Source organism: Lissotriton helveticus, chromosome 2_1, assembly GCF_964261635.1.
Source record: "Lissotriton helveticus chromosome 2_1, aLisHel1.1, whole genome shotgun sequence".
In the NCBI taxonomy this organism is placed as follows: Eukaryota; Metazoa; Chordata; class Amphibia; order Caudata; family Salamandridae; genus Lissotriton; species Lissotriton helveticus.
This window is the reverse complement of record NC_136059.1, coordinates 1,811,711,033-1,811,727,414: the sequence shown is the minus strand read 5'-3', so window position 1 is coordinate 1,811,727,414 and position 16,382 is coordinate 1,811,711,033.

Below are 16,382 nucleotides of genomic sequence, written 5' to 3'. Positions count from 1 at the left end.
TTGAGGACCGTGTATCTCTCTATGCTGATGATATTCTGCTGTATCTCACATCTCCCCGTAAATCCCTCATTGTACTGTTCGATGTCTTAACGTCCTTTCGCAAAAACTCGGGTCTTGTCATCAATTGGTCGAAGTCCTGTGTATACGTCCTGTCGGGTGCCGCCCCCCTTCTGCCAAGTGGTTGTCCTATCGCGATTGTGAAAGATGGATTTAAATACCTAGGCATTTTTATCACGCTGAGCCCTGCACTGCGGTTTGACCGTAATTTACTGCCCCCTCTTCAGCGCTTTCGGGCAGATGTGGTCGCCTGGGGGAAACTTCCTCTCTCTCCCCTGGGTAGAGCGGCATTGTTTAAGATGATGTCACTGCCCCGCTTCCTCTACGCATTGCAAAACACGCTTGACGTTGTCCCGGCTACATACTTCCGTGAGGTTGAGAGTTTACAGAGACAACTGGTGTGGGGGGGTAGGCCCCGGATCGCCATTGCTAAATTGTCGCTCCCGTGGTACGACGGTGGAATTGCTTTGCCTGATATCCGTCGCTATTATTGGGCGTCTGAACTGGGGGCAATAAATCATTGCATGTATGGCCCTTTGCCGAATCCGGCCTTCGAGATGGACAAATGGTTGTTACCGGGGGGCGACTACAATAGAGCCCTCTACTCGAAACTCGCCCCTCGCAACGTGACGGGCCCCACTAGGACGGCCGTCCAGGTGTGGCGACATGCTTCCATGGCGCTTGGGTGGACTGATAAATTGACTCGTGCCACCCCCCTGTACGCGTCTGATAGACTTGGCTCACTTTGGCAGTCCCGGGGGTTTGATAGGTGGGACTTGATTGGTATCAGCAGGATTGGTGATGTTTGGACTAAGGGGAGAATGAAGGCGTTTGAGGAATTGAAAACCGAGTACGCTTTGAGCGATCGCGAATTTTTTCGCTATGCGCAGGTCCGCCACGCGGTGCTCTCGGTCTTCCCTTCGGGTGTGGAGATTCCGGAGTCGTCCCCGCTTGAGGACTGGGTACTGGACGGACATGTTCCTGATAGTACGATTTCGCTTATTTATAAAAAATTAATCAACTCCAGGTCTGATCTCCTGTTTCGCCTTAGAGAGGTCTGGACTGGTGATGGGCTGGAGCTGGACGATGAGGACTGGCAGGCGGCGATCTCCTCCCCTAAAGAGGTGGCCATCCAGGCGCGCCTTAGATTTGTGCAACTTAAAATCCTGCATAGAGTGTATGTCACTGGTCCCCGTTTGGTACACATGGGCTTTTCTGTGGATGGTTTGTGTCGGCGTGGATGCGGTGTCCTGGGCACCTTTTTACATATAATCTGGGAGTGCCCTGAGATAGTGCGATTCTGGACCCGTGTGCATGAGGTGATGAGTGAGGTTACGGGGGTGCAATCGATGCCGGAAGCTAGGAGATGCCTGCTGAACGTATGGGAACCGAATGATTACTCCGTGTCGCAGCTTCGGTGGGTGACCTTGGGCAATATGGTTGCCAAAAGAGACATTGCGCAACTGTGGGGCGCTCAGGGCCCACCCGGGATTCGGAAATGGAAACAAAACATGGACTGGTGCATGTTCAGAGAAAAAACTGTATATGTTTCTCGAGGTACCCCCCGAAAATGGGGGAAGGTATGGACTCAGTGGAACACTTACCGTGGCGATATATGTGCCCCTCCTCTTCCTGACCCAGATGTTGCACCTACGTCCCCGTAACCCGAGGGTTCCTCCACATACTATTGTATACTGGTTGCAATTTGTTTCCTCTGCCCCCCTCACCCCCCTGTGAGACTCTTCTCGATAGAACAAACGCTCATTGGATTGCCCTTCCGCTCCACCACCATGTACTGCAACGTTGTGTATACTGATGTCTTTTTCTTCACTCCTTGCAAGTTGTTTGTGTTTGTGTTATAAAATCAATAAAAAGTTTTCAAAAAAAAATTTTTTAAAGGAAGGATGTGTGTAGGTTGATGGGAACACCTAGCACTTTCTCATAGTTTGACACTCTGTAGAGCCACTAGAGATGTCTGAGGGGAGGTAAGAGACAGCAACACATAATCGGCAAACATTGAGATTTTGTGTTCTAGTGATAAAAATATAAGGCCTTGGATGGAGTGAGTTGCATGCACCTTAGCTCCCAAGGGTGTAATACTGTGGGCAAATAGGAGTGGGGAAAGGGGAACACCCCTGTCTCATTCCTCATTCTAAGCTGAAAAGGCCAGAGCTCACCCTATTGACCAATATGCATGTCTGTGGAATGGCATAATCAACCTGTACTGTAGCTATAAATTGTTTACAGAAGCCAAAACGGCAGACAGTATGGAAGAGGAAGGACCAGTCCGCCCAGTTGAATGTTTTCTCGCATCTAGAACCAATAGAACAGCCAGAATTTGATTTTTAGTAGCTTTTTCAACCAGGTAGACCACCTCCATAGGTTGTCACGTGTTTTCCTGCCTTTAATAAAACCGGACTGATCCATATGGCCCCGGTCGGGCATAACGGTATCCAGGTTTAGCAGTTCAATGGGCCTATATGAACCACAAGAGTGCGATTCTTTTCTGGTTATCGGTATGACTGATATTAATGCTTCGCTCATCAAATGGGTGACTGTGTGAGCCACCACCATGTAGTTAAACAGGACTTTTAGATGGGGCGCCAGATTGGTGCTCAACGTTTTATAGAGTTGGGCCATTAATCATTCAGGCCCTGGTGATTTGAGGAGTTTCAGGGCATCAAAGGCGGCCTGAACCTCATCATCTCTTATTGGACATCCTATAACCTCTTTGTGGTCAGCAGTCACCTGGGGGAGTTCTAATCCTGACAGAAATTCCAGCTGTGCCGCTTTTTCTGTAGGTTCAGTAGAGTAAAGGTTTTTCTAAAACTTGTGGAAAGTCCTTCACTTATCGTCCTCTGATACAGCTAGAGTTGCAGTGCCATAAGAGAACCTACCCTGGATGTATGTCATTTCTTTTAAGGTGCAGCAGAGAAAACTCTGTTTCGTTGGTGTATATTGCACTGATTGCCCCACTCAGTGCTGTAACTTTCTGTTGCAGGGCTAAAGTTGAATTCTCCTTATGGGACCATTGGGCTCCCTGGACCTTAGACTCAAGCACTAGCCTGTCACTGGATTTCTGTTTGCTCAGGGTGAACAACATTGACATACTTTACCCCTTACCACTGTTTGAAGGCATCCCATGCATTAGACAGATTAGTATCTCATAGGTCCTTTGTTTGGAAGCATTCTCAAATCGTTTTATGGAGCTCAACTCAAAAGAGACGATCCTTGGTAAGGGATCCTGGGAAATAACAACGGTGATATTTGGGCGTTGGGCTATTCCATTCCATTGTCAGTGCCACTGGAGCATGATCAGAAAGTGTGATGGGGTGAAAGTTGGCCTCTATCGTTGCATATGCTACGGATTAACTTATGAAAACATAGTCAAGGTGTGAGGTACACCATGTACAGTGGGAGTGTGATAAAAATGTATAGTCCTGGGTCGTTGTGTGGGTGGTTTTCAAAGCATCTATCAAACCCACGGACCGAATCTTTTGTTTCAGGGACCTAGGAAAACTCCCAATGGGTGATCTTTGGGAGTGGGTGCTATCTATCCCCAGGTCCCAGGTTGATATCTCCCATCAGGATGGTCTCTCCCTCCTCAAAGCCCCCTAGTAGAGACAGGAGCAAGCATACAAATGCAGCCTGCCTAGTATTGTGGGCAAGGGAAGCAAATGTACACATCCAGCCTACAATGTGCCCATTCACTTGCACTATTTTCCCCTCTCTGCCAGTTTTTTATCCCTCGGGCTAGAATTTTAAGGAGGATTGGAAAAGGATATCTACCTCATTGTGCTTAGTGGAGACAGAAGATTTGTATATCAAGCAGTACGCCCTGTTACAAAGCCAATGGTCTGCACTGCTCTTAAGATGTGTCTCCTGCTGTGCTTTTATGTCATATCTCTGGTGAAGAAGATATTGACAAAGGCTATGGTGCTTAGCCGACAAATTGAGACCTTTACTGTTCCATGGCAGAGTAGTTACTACCATGACCTCACAGTATTAAACATCTTACTTACACCTGACATGAGGTCTAACCAACTCCTGCTTTCACTCCGACCCATTGAGAAATGAAAACCTACCATCTTGCTGTCTAATAATTCACCCCCAGAAAGCGATGCAGTCCTGCAAATGAAGAGTTGAGTGGTACCAAAGATTGAGGACAAGCGTTCCTTTGAAACACAACAATCAAATAAGTGACAAGTGAATGGCACAGCCAACCCTGTAATAGTTCACAGGATATGGTATATAGACCCGGTAGTAAAGCTTTGACTGCCATTTCAATGCTTTCCCTGTCCTGCCAGACATCGCCCTGAAAACCATTGTCCCCTATCTGCACCATTCGCATAGCTTGTGACTGCCCCCAATAAATCTTTCTCAGGACACAGACTCTACGAGGTCGACATCTACAACATGTTCTCAGCATCACTCACTGCTGTGAAGTGAAGATCCTTGTTATGGTAGTCAAAGGAAAGGCCAAAAGGGTAGATCCATCTTTACTTGGTGGATGTACGATTAAGTTTGTCTATGACAGGCCAAATTGTAGGTGAAAGGCCTTTCTAACAGGAGTGATGTCTTGAAATAGGGTGCACTGAAACAAGACTGCTTCTGCTTTCTGTGCGGATTGTAGAATCAGTCTTTCACCTTAAAGTAATGGAATTTTAATAAGACATCATGGGGGCATCTCTTCCTCCAGGAGCCAGTGGACCAACTCAATGGACTTTGTCGAATTTAACTTTAGTACGTTCATCTCCTAACATATCTGAAAACAGGCCCACCACAAATGCCTCCATGTCTGGGCCTTCCGCTTCCTCCTCCAGATTGCAAATTTGGATAGTGTCTCATCACAAATGATTTTCTAGATCTTCACTTTTTAAAATGATGGCTTGCAATTAGTTCTGGAGGAGGTCAGTAGAACCCTTCATCTGGTCCAACTGTTATTCAAGTCCCTGGACTTTAGTATCAAGGTCCCGAGTCCAATGGAGAAGTCAGCCTTCAATTCTTCTTACAGCTCTTTTTTAAAGTCCTGGAGGGAGGTCTTCCTTGGAGAGGCCATATTGTGTCACCCGGAATGGCAGAGGGATGGGATTCTCTCTCCTCAGCCGGTGCTAAATAGCTAGACACTCTATTGGATGGTTCCTTTTAAGAGGCATAAGGCAGTAGATGGGCACTAAGGATATGGCCCGGGGGCTCTGAGGTGCCACGTAGCAATATATCAATCATCAAAGACCTAAAATAAAAATACAGCGCGCAATGCTGAGAAGCAAAGACAGCATTTGAGACAAGTAGATGGTGTAGCATCTGCAAATGAACTTTCACTCATGAAAATAAGGAATTCTGGAGGTTAATTCACAAGCTAGAATGTCTGTAACTCGCAAAGAAAATCTTAGATGCAAATTCATGAAAATAACACTTGTTGCAACTGTATTAAGATCTTATTTTAGCTAATGAGCCTTGTCAAAGCCCAAATTGCTTCTCTGTAGTCACTAAGACCAAAGTGTAAACCCCAGGACTAATTTAGACAGGGTTGTTACAACTTGGTGATAAAAAACAAGGTTGATCAAATAGATGCTTATATTTTAGAGCTACCCAAGTCCGAGCTGGAATGTTTCATACATTATGATTTACCCTTATACACAGTTTGATTCCTTTCAACTAACTAATGCTCCCATTCTTTATCATGTTTGCACCTGCACACCTATCCCATTAATTTGACTTTTCTCTGCTTCCACTTTTCAATTTTTTATCTATCATTTTGGAATTTCACACATGACATTCTCTATTAGTCTCCCCTCCTATATGTATGGATCTGCCTTGTGTTGTGATGTAACTGCATATGTGTATTTCAACTGTATTGCAATTTTCTTTTAGAGAAGCTTGTACAAAGGTGATGAAACCAAGGTGTTAGTACGATCAAAACAAATTACTTGAAATCCCACACATTGTGTAACATTTGAACCCTGTATAGTGTTATAAGTAAAACTGCATGTGGGTGCATATAGCATGGTGAATTAAATGGAAAATGTAATGTCTGTAAATGACGATGTTCGGTCACACCATGCTTTAATAATATATATGTATATATATATACAACAGTGTGCTCCCAAAAACACCCCAGGCTACATACCATACCCTTACCACACTCCTGCTGATTGGGCGTGACTCATTTGCTACACTTGTTTTTTGTGCGATGCTTGAAGTTTTCACAATCTCTATGACTTCAGTGAAGTAACATTGATTGCAGAACCCCTACTCTAAATATTGTTCCAGCACCACTGTCTAGAGATCGTAAAAATGAACTTCCTGAATAAGATCAAAGTAACTGGAAACAGAATAGAGGTAAAATGATAATCTGGCCATATATTTGTAAATTGATGCTTTGACATGACCATTACCTGGCATGAGATATTGGGTACTATAATGGCTCAGTGAAAATATTTTGACATTACATCCTTTCCCCACACTCTGGGAGCAAACATCAATCTCCGTTCACTTATGTGATACTTAACATCTATTCAGGACAACGGCTTTGAGATCACATATGGGTTTAATATACTACACTGGTCACCCTAGCAGGGGTGATCATAAAAGATTTTATAGTGTCCAGCGATTATAGACGCCTTTCGGAATAAAATTCATATTTTTCTGTGAATTATGAATTCAGATGACAAAAAATATACATTTTGCTTATATTCAAATCATCTGGATTTAAACACGTGGCTTTCAAGGGTTAGACCCTGATGAAAATAATACAAATATTAACCTACTCACCCAATAATATTCCAACTAATACTTTCACTAGACATGAAAATGTGTGTGTGGGGTGAGAGTTGTACACTCATTTACTGAGGACATTTACTGTGCTGCCTGGCACCAAAGATCTTAATTATACATCCAGTAGGGTGATCACCTTTTGCTTCAGAACCATTATCAGCATTTTAGACCCTGTCCCTGGTCCCCTAGGTGACTGATTCAATGAAGACACCATGACATGTTTTTTTTTTTAAAACGGAGTAAAAGAAGAGCAAACTTCATTGTGTTCTAGTCACATAGTCATATATTGCAAGCAAATGATCTGTGGTAGCGACTGGACCAGAATAGAGAGCAAAAGTCTCAATCTGGCCCCGCAAAGAATAACAATGTTTTCAGAGCGAGCCCAGGAGCGGCTCCCAGGAACACTGGGAAGATTTGCTCTGCCACGCTTGGCTCATTATATTTCATTGGTGCCGGGCTGTTTGGCAAGATCATGACATGACATTTTAACATGCACAGAGTCCCATTTCAGCATTTTAATTGGTTTAAGCCTAGTCATAACATCCTTAATATATTAATGTATTACTTTAGTTTTAGCAAACTGAAACCTTTTCCAGATGGTGTAAGGGGCGCAGAATACTAAATTGGAGACAGATCATATTTAAATGATGCAAATGTCTTTTCACTTATTTAGTATTCTATCAACATAGAAGCAATATATTTAAAAAGAGGCGTTAATGCAATAGAAACTAAGAGACTATCTAAAATTATGTCGGTTTTATTAAACGTTGGCAAAAATATGGATTTGAACAGGTTTTTAAGAAGTATAAAAATACATGATGATGTGACATTTTTGAAGGAAACGTTAACGGAAATATTACATGTTTTAATGGCAGAATGTGTTAATATTAACAACAGGCCATCTGTTAGACGGGTATAGTGAAATGGCTGTTGTTTATTGGAAGGTTTCCTCGAAACAGCGAACGCTCTTGCGCATCAAAATGATAATAGCATAAATTGTGTAATGATAAGCAATATTTAGCTTTTTTGGTGCACCCTCTGTTTCACCTGCAATAGATCCTCACTTCGGCCACATAACAGACTGCAACCGGTTAGCCCTGTGCATCTTTACATATGCATCCACAATTCCTAAGCCGAATAGTAGAGGCCATTTTTAGGAACATGCGAATGGCGGAGTCTGGGTTGAGGCAAACATTGCTAACGCTACTCTCCGCCATTCTGAATATGCAGGAATGCACCCTATTCACAAGAATGCGGCACTTCCCTGTGTTTCCCCTAGCGCTGGTACTAAATCTAAGTGCCTCGTACCAACTCAAGTACCTTTGGACCATAGGGCAAGGGTGTTTGCGTTGGGGCAAGGATTGTTTATGTGCAGGAAGGTGTCCCTTCCTGCACATAAACAATTCAGAATAGCGAATTGTAACCTCTGTGTGTACTGTATTGTGCAGCACACATAGAAGTTGCAAATCATCATTTTTTTAATTATTGTTTATGTGTAGGAAGGGACAACTTCCTGCACATGAACAATCATTCATGGCGATTTGCTGTTTTTATGTTTGTTGCACGATGCGGGACGCATGAAAACAGCCAGAACTAAGGGAAAAGTAAGCATTTCGCCTCTTTTTGCCATGTTAAGACCAGGGGGCATATTATCACCAGAACCTGGGCTGCTATGGGAATCCATAAGGGCCTATTATCAAGCTCATTATCGCTGCTTTAGCAGCAGTTTCCTGCCGATAAAGCGGCAATAATTTTATTGCCTGTTCTTGATAATATGCAGCCAAGTTTTTTCTGGTCTTAATTTTGGCATTGCCTCCTATTTATATCACCCTTGTAAACAGGGGGCAGCCTCAAAATCAATGGGTGTTGCAGTTGTATGCCCAGCTCAACACCCATTGCACGCCCCTTTCACGCTAAGTGTAGCGTGACTCTTTATTACCTTGCAACATACCTCGATTTCAATGTTCAAGCAAACAACTATTCAGTGGCCGCATTCAGAATCTGACAAGAATGTCACAATGTGTTATGGATCAAATTTACTAATATACAGCATGGCTGTTCCATAGGGGCAATATATAATAATACTAACACTACTGTAATCAAGATTTGAAAATTGGTGCATTAAGAATTTGAATCTGTTAAAAATATACTTTGCTATCTTGTAAAGGAAATATGTAGTAGAAACATTGCCAGGGACAGCAGGAACACAAATATTATATTTTATAAATGTTACTGTACAAGTACACCGTCGAGCCATCTGAACTTTATGCAATTAAATTAGCAATAAAGGCCAAAATTGAAGATCAGCAGTGCTCAGTTAGGGAGGTAGAAGGTGAGTTTGTTAAGTAATAGAAACCACATGCATTAAAATGTGCTAACTGGAAAAAGAGTAAGCCTAAAGCCTCACTCATGTCAAACCCAAATATTTATTTTCATAAAATACAGTGGAAACATTGCATTTGCCACTCTTTACTGTTCGTTAATTTTCCTAAATATGGAATGTTTTTTTTAAGCTCAGGAACATTTTATTGTGCAAAATAAATAAACAAGGAGAAAGGAACAGCAACATAATACATTGGTTACACTTTGAAAAGCACAGGCCTGACACTTAAAGCCCTGAATGGGTAGCTGGGACCATTTGCTGGGAGTTTTATTTTAGGTAGACCGAATTTGAGCTTCAGGAAGTCATAGAGGTCTAGGTTCTGTAAGTTAAACTTACTTAGTAATTCCCTAAAAGATAGTAAAGATTGTGGAAGCCCTAGATCCTTCAAGAAGTGAATGCCCCTAGAGGCCCAATGGGGCCAGTAGGCTGGAGAGCCTTTCATACAAATGTTAGGGCTATTCTATAGGGAAGTCATATTCGAGATGTATATCGGAGTTTCTAGTAGTCTCTCAATTTTCAAAAGGGCCCTTTTGGTATTGTTAAGAATGTACTTACTCAAGGGCGGGGTTTGGGATTGCTGGTTAAGAGAGAGATCGGGTGAAATTCCCCTAGAAGCTCACTCTCGATTAATAGCCATGTGGGAGTATAGTACGGAGATTGAGCAAACCAAAGGGAGCCCTGTCTGGAAAGAAAGGTAGTTTGATAGTTTTTAAAGTCTGCCAGGTTAACGCCTCCAAAATGAACTGGCAGACACCGTTTTGTTCATAGAAATTCTGGGTTGCTTATTTTGCCTAATTCATTTATTTTTTAGACTATCGCTCTTTTGTAAGAATTCATCTGATAGAGCTTGAGGTAGCATGTTCTCAAGGTAGTTGATTATGGGGGTGATTATCTTTTTGATGGTCTCGATGCAGCCCCACCATGTGAGAAATTTAGGGTTCCAGCTCTCTAGTAGAGCTTCAACCTTCCTCAGCGTGTGGGCCTCATTATGGTGTAGGGATTCTAAGATATCTGAGTTGAACTCCAGTCCCAAATATTTAACTTCGATTGCCAGGCTAAACCTGCGTTGGCGAAGAGGGCGCTGGAGCAGAGATTTTTTCTGTGCAAGCATTTCAGACTTGCCTTTGTTAAGTTTATAATTCGAAACTTGGGCATATTCTTCTATAGTCTGAAGTAAGGCATGGATAGATTGAGTAGCCTTTTTTGGACATAATTAAGATATCGCCAGAGTAAGCCATGACATCCGCTGTGCATCTATTAAAGAAGACACCATTGATATAGTGGTTAGTTCTGATCTTGTGGAGTAAGGGTTCTAGGCTCAGGATCAATGTTATGTTATGTTATGTTATGTTATGTGATTTTTATTTGGCGCACAGATGCTCCAGCTAAGGAGCGTCCTGGCGCCCGACAAGGCAGCTACACAACACAACTAAACTAAACTAAACCATAAAAGCACAAGCATACAACTAAGGAAATAAAAACGTTTTCACAGCGCGACGAAAGGAAAGCAAATCGCTCATAGCGCGAATTGCCGGGGGTAAGGAGTTCCACAGAGCAGCTGCACGCACTCGAAATGAGCGTCCACCAGCCCTACTTCGCTTGAAGCGCGGCACAACTGCCAATTCGAGGTCTGCCGACCTTAAGGGTCGGGCTGGGATGTAATTGGCCAGGAGGGTCGTAAGGATCATTGCCGGGGACCCCTTCAAGATTTTATAGGCGACGCAGAGGACCTTAAACTGGATCCGCTGGGCCACCGGGAGCCAATGCAGCGCCCGTATGGTACTGGAGGTAGGACAGAATCTTGGAAGGCCTACTACCGCTCTCGCTGCGGCGTTCTGGATCTTCTGTAGGCGCCCGATTTCTGCCACATTCAGACCGGCCAGCAAGGAACTCGCATAATCCAGCCTAGAGATGACAGTAGCTTGGATCATGAGTTGCCTGGTGGGGGCATCGAAGAACTTTAGCACAGGACGAAGCCCACGCAGGATGCCGAAGCAGCATGCAGCCGTGCGTTTAGTGTGGCAAGCAAATGTAAGGGAAGGGTCCAGCCAGACCCCGAGGTTCTTAAGCTCGGCGACTGGGATGGGAGCAGGACCCAGCTCCCCCGGCCACCATCTCTCTCCCCACAGTTCCGGCTGTCTGCCAAATACCATGACCTCGGTCTTACTAGCGTTTAGCTGAAGACGATTGAACGTCATCCAGCTAGCGACCGCCCTCAGTCCTTGTTGAAACCTGGAGGCGTCGACTTCGGCGTCCCCGCTGATCGTGACCGCTAGCTGGGTGTCATCGGCATATGACACCATGGTCATACCCCATTGTTTGACAACCTCAGCTAGCGGCCTAACGTAAAGATTAAACAGCGTAGGGCTCAGCGAGGAGCCTTGGGGGACGCCCAGGTTCAACAGATGGAATTTGGACTGGTAAGGCGGGACGGTCACGCTAAAGGCCCGGTTGGTTAAGAACGACCGGAACCACTCAAGAGCAGTGCCGGTAACACCAGCCTCCTCAAGACGCAGCAGAAGGATAGGGTGCGAGACGGTGTCAAAGGCAGCGCTTAGATCTAATAGCACAAGCGCTGCCGTTTGTCCCGCATCAAGCACGGAGCGAAGATGCTCCACCATATAAAGCAGAGCCGTCTCCGTGCTGTGACCTGCCCTAAACCCATTCTGCGTAGCGTCGAGAATATCTGCTCGACAGAGATGTTCCGAGAGAACAGCATTTACGTGTGCCTCCATCACCTTAGCCGGCCACGGCAAGAGTGAAATAGGCCGATAGCTCTCCGGCTTGCTCCCGTCCAGGCTAGGTTTTTTAAGAATAGGTCGAACCATGGCTCGCTTCCACTTCAGTGGAACTACACCAGATGTTAGCGACAAATTGACCAAGGAACAAAGCGGTGAGATGTCAAGTACCGCTAGGTCCTTGAACACTGCAGGGCAAAGTGGATCCTCTGGGGACCCAGACTTCACTCTGCGAGCCAAAGTGCCTAGGCTATCCAAAGTTAGCAAAGGTAGAGAATGTAATCCCTCAGATGGCGGTGGCTTAAGAGGTGGATTCGCCGAGGGGACGACCGACGGAAAGGCTCGATAGATGGCATTCACCTTTTCCAAGAAAAACTCTGCCAACTTTTCACAATGCTCCACAGAGCTCTGATGTGATGTTGTGACTTTTTTGGCAGTAAGGTCTTTCAATACCTTGAAGATAGCCTTTGCCGGGTTCGAGCTATTCCTGAATTGTGTCGCGTAAAAAGCGGCACGCGTTCTACATACCGCCCGATGGTACACCTTCACCGCTGACAGATATAGAGCTTTCTTTGAGCTGGCGTAGGCTTTACGCCACGCCCGCTCGGCGCGCCTACAAGAGACCTTCAGAGCCCGCAGCGAGTCGTCGTACCAGGGGCTGGCCTTGCCGGTTCTAGTTTTGCAGGTTACCAAGGGAATAAGGGTGTCCAGGGCCCTAGAGACCCAATCGCTGAACCTATCGCATACCTGATCAGGCAGGCCAGAGACGTCAAATGGATCAGCCGATAAAAGATGGAAGAACTCATCCAACTTGAGTTTGTTCCAGCGTCGTCTTGGAACAATACACACCACTGGCTTAGGTAGACTGGCCACAATAGGGCAGTGGATCTGTATCAAATAATGATCAGTCCATGCCAGGGGTGTGTAACTGGTGACGCAGGCTTCCGTAAGATTGGTAAAAAACGGATCAAGGGTGTGACCCCCTGAGTGTGTGGGCTGCGTCACCAACTGATTCAGCTGTAGCGCCTCAAGGTCTGCCAAGAAACTGGATACTGAGGGACTGCTGGAGTTATCGAAGTGCAGATTTAAGTCTCCAATGATGGTGAAATTGGAGCACCCCGTAGCCAGATTGCTAATAACGTCAGGTAACGCTGCTCTAAAGGCCACTTCACTCCCTGGGGGCCGATAGATCACTAGTCCCGACAAGGTGAAGTTAGATGTAATGGCGACCTTAAACAGGGCGCTTTCGCACCCCGGGATTTTTTGCCCATGCCATGTACAGGAATAACAGGATTTGACAGCAAGAGCTATCCCACCGCCTCTTGAGGTCCGATTCAAGGTGAATACCGAGTATTCCGGCGGGAAGGCCAGATTGACAATGGCCGTGTCGGCATCCTGCAGCCAGGTCTCTGTTACACAGAATAGGTCAGGCAACTCCCCGCCAAGCAGATCGTTAATGTCGAGATGGTGCTTGACAAGCGACCTAGCATTAAGATTCCATATACAAATAATAGGCGACGGGCTTAGGGGCGCACACGGGGCGTCCCTGCAGCTCCTGCTTACGGGGGCGGACAATGTAAAGCATCCGCATCCACACGAAAACGGGCCGCATAGGGGGTCCACCCTAGGTGTTGTGCAGGTCGTCCAAGACCTCTCAATGGCAACCAAACTTTCTCTGGTATAGCACTGCATGATGATAATTAATACGACCAGGAGGAAGGCCAGAGTCCAGCCACGTCCAGCGCGCCCTATCGCGGACGGGCGCAGACGGGCAGGACTCTGGCACGACTCCGGCCACGCGAGGACGCGCCCGCTCCGCGATCCCGCTACGGAAGGGAGGAGCATTTAGTAGGCGTCCACTCACCCCCACATGCGCAGTAAGCGCTGGCAAAATGAAGCAAAATGGAGGAGGGGACAGCCTTGTCTTGTACCTCTTTATAGATCAAACGCCGGAGAAAGTAGACCTCCAAATCTAACTTTAGCCGGCGGGCCACTATAAAGACCCATAATCATTTTGGTGAAAGGTTCCCCTAAGTTACAATTCCGAAGAGATTCACGTTGAAAAGTCCATGAGACCCTATCAAGTTCTTTTTTAGAGAGGGTAACCGCTACCATTTTGGTGGAGGCTGTCTTAGCCTTTACAATAACGTGGCAAAGGAGACGGTTGTTGTCAGTGGCTAGCCTGTGTGTCATCAAGCCCACTTGTGAGTGCTCGATTGGATTAGATGAGGTAGAAGAGGTTCCTGCCTCTTGCATAGCATCTTGGCCAATATCTTTGAATCTAAGTTAAGTAAAGAAATTGGGCTATAATTCTTACCCTGTGTTTGATCTTTCCCCTCTTTGGGGATTACAACAATAGTGGCTTCACTAGTAGTACCACTGTTAGAAATGGGATCTCTGGTTGGCTAAGGCTTGCGCTAAAGCCAGGCAGAGACCACCACTATAGTTAGGGCAAGGGAGTTACACTCCAAAGAAAACCCCTGCTCACCCCCTTGGTAGCTTGGCACGAGCAGTCAAGCTTATCCCGGAGGCAATGTGTAAAGCATTTGCGCACGCACACAACAGCAACAACATCCCAGGCACACTACAAAAGGACCTCTACACAAGGTTATATTATATCAAAAATAGCCTTTGTATTCTCAAAATACATTAGAATAGTAAACACATCATGTACACTGTGCCAACTGCCACTGAGCAATATTTACAAGGGATTATGTACACCTGACAGGCCCACATGGGCCACTGTCAGAACCATCACAAAGCGAACTTGGTAAAAGTTAAATAGATCATAAAATACAAGTGAAATAGGTCATAGCACGTACAACCAGTAAACACTGGTAATCACTGTACTTTGCAACAGCCTGTGACATAAACTACATTATGCACAGTATCCCAGAAGTCTAAATACATTAGACCCTAACCACCTAAGGATAACTCAAACTAGGTGCGTAAATCACACAGTGAAGTATAATCTCACTAACACAAACCTAAATAGGTAAAACAACCTCATAAGCATGAACCATATCGACAGGTATCAAACAGAGTGCGCAAAACATACTATACACAATACATTTCCTAGCACGCAAATGCATTAGCACATAAATCACATTAGGGCCTGGCGCCCTATAACAGTAACCATCCTCCTGGCCAACTGGCCATCTCAAATAGGGGGCTCAAATGCCCTATGTCCACAGAGTCAGGGCTGCTGCCTAGGCAGCGAAAGTCAAGGGTGTGCCACTGCGCAAAACCTAAACGTTGAGGCTGCCAACTACTTGCTGGGCAGCCAAGAACAACAACATTGGGCCTAAACGATGCAGCTGGCACTAAGTGCTGCGCAGCTGTGCAGGCCAAGGTAGGGCAAAGGAGTGCATCTCACTCCTAGATTTAAAAGAACATGTCCCCTGAAAGAAATGTCCTAAATGGTGCAGCTGCCCACTACTTGCTGGGCAGCTGGAAAAGCTACCAATGCAGCATGGGCTCTCACTGGCCCTTGAGATAAATGCGCCAAACGTTGGAGCCCTCTAGGCTCTGAAAATCATGTCCCCTGGAGCACACGGGCTCCTGAAATAATTCTGCTCCCCATCATCAGGAAAGAGGACTTACCCCCCCAGTACTGTGGAGCGCACCGGCGCTTTAAATACATATGCCCATAGAGGGGCCACACGGGGCACCTAAAATCACAGGCAAAGTGGTTGAGCCATCTAGGCTCCAAAGACACAGAGCTGGGGACCACCTGGGCCCCTCTGGCCCAGAAAATAACAATGGCCACCTAGGGAAAGAACATGTCTCTACTGTGGGAGCAGCCCGCTGCAAGCCGGGGCCGCTCGAAATGCCTCACATTGTGTTGTGCCTGTATCCGGCAGCACTGATAGAACCCACTGAGCCCCCCAGCCCTTTCTTACTCACCGGGCTGCTGGTGGAGGACTCCTCTCCTCTGGGACGGCAGAACTTCTACTGCGGGGCTTCCCGGGATTCCGGGGAGCCCCGCACTGCCGTTGGCGGCCTCGGCCACCTCTCCTGATTTACCCGGGCCCCCTCCTGGGACCCGGGGCTTTCTGCCATCGGCCACAACCTTGGGGCTCTCCCCTCCGCATGGGAGCCCCACGTCACAGCTCACGCCGGCCTCTTCCTGTTGGATGGCAGGCCCCGCCCACATCCCGGGCAGGCTTGCCTGACTTCCAGTTTTCCGCGAAGGCCACGGCGGTGATTCTAGGGGGCAGAAACGAGGGGTAGGCTCCCTCGAGATAAAAACAAATGTAGGAGCGGGGTGGGCACCAGCTAAGAAGCTAAAATGAGCGGGGTGAGCACCCCCGTGGGTTATAAAACAAAACAAATCCCCAGGGTGGGCACCTGCTCACCATAATTAATCAAATAAGCGGGGTGGACACCCGCAAGGCATAATAGGAGGGGGGAATCCCTATGAGGGG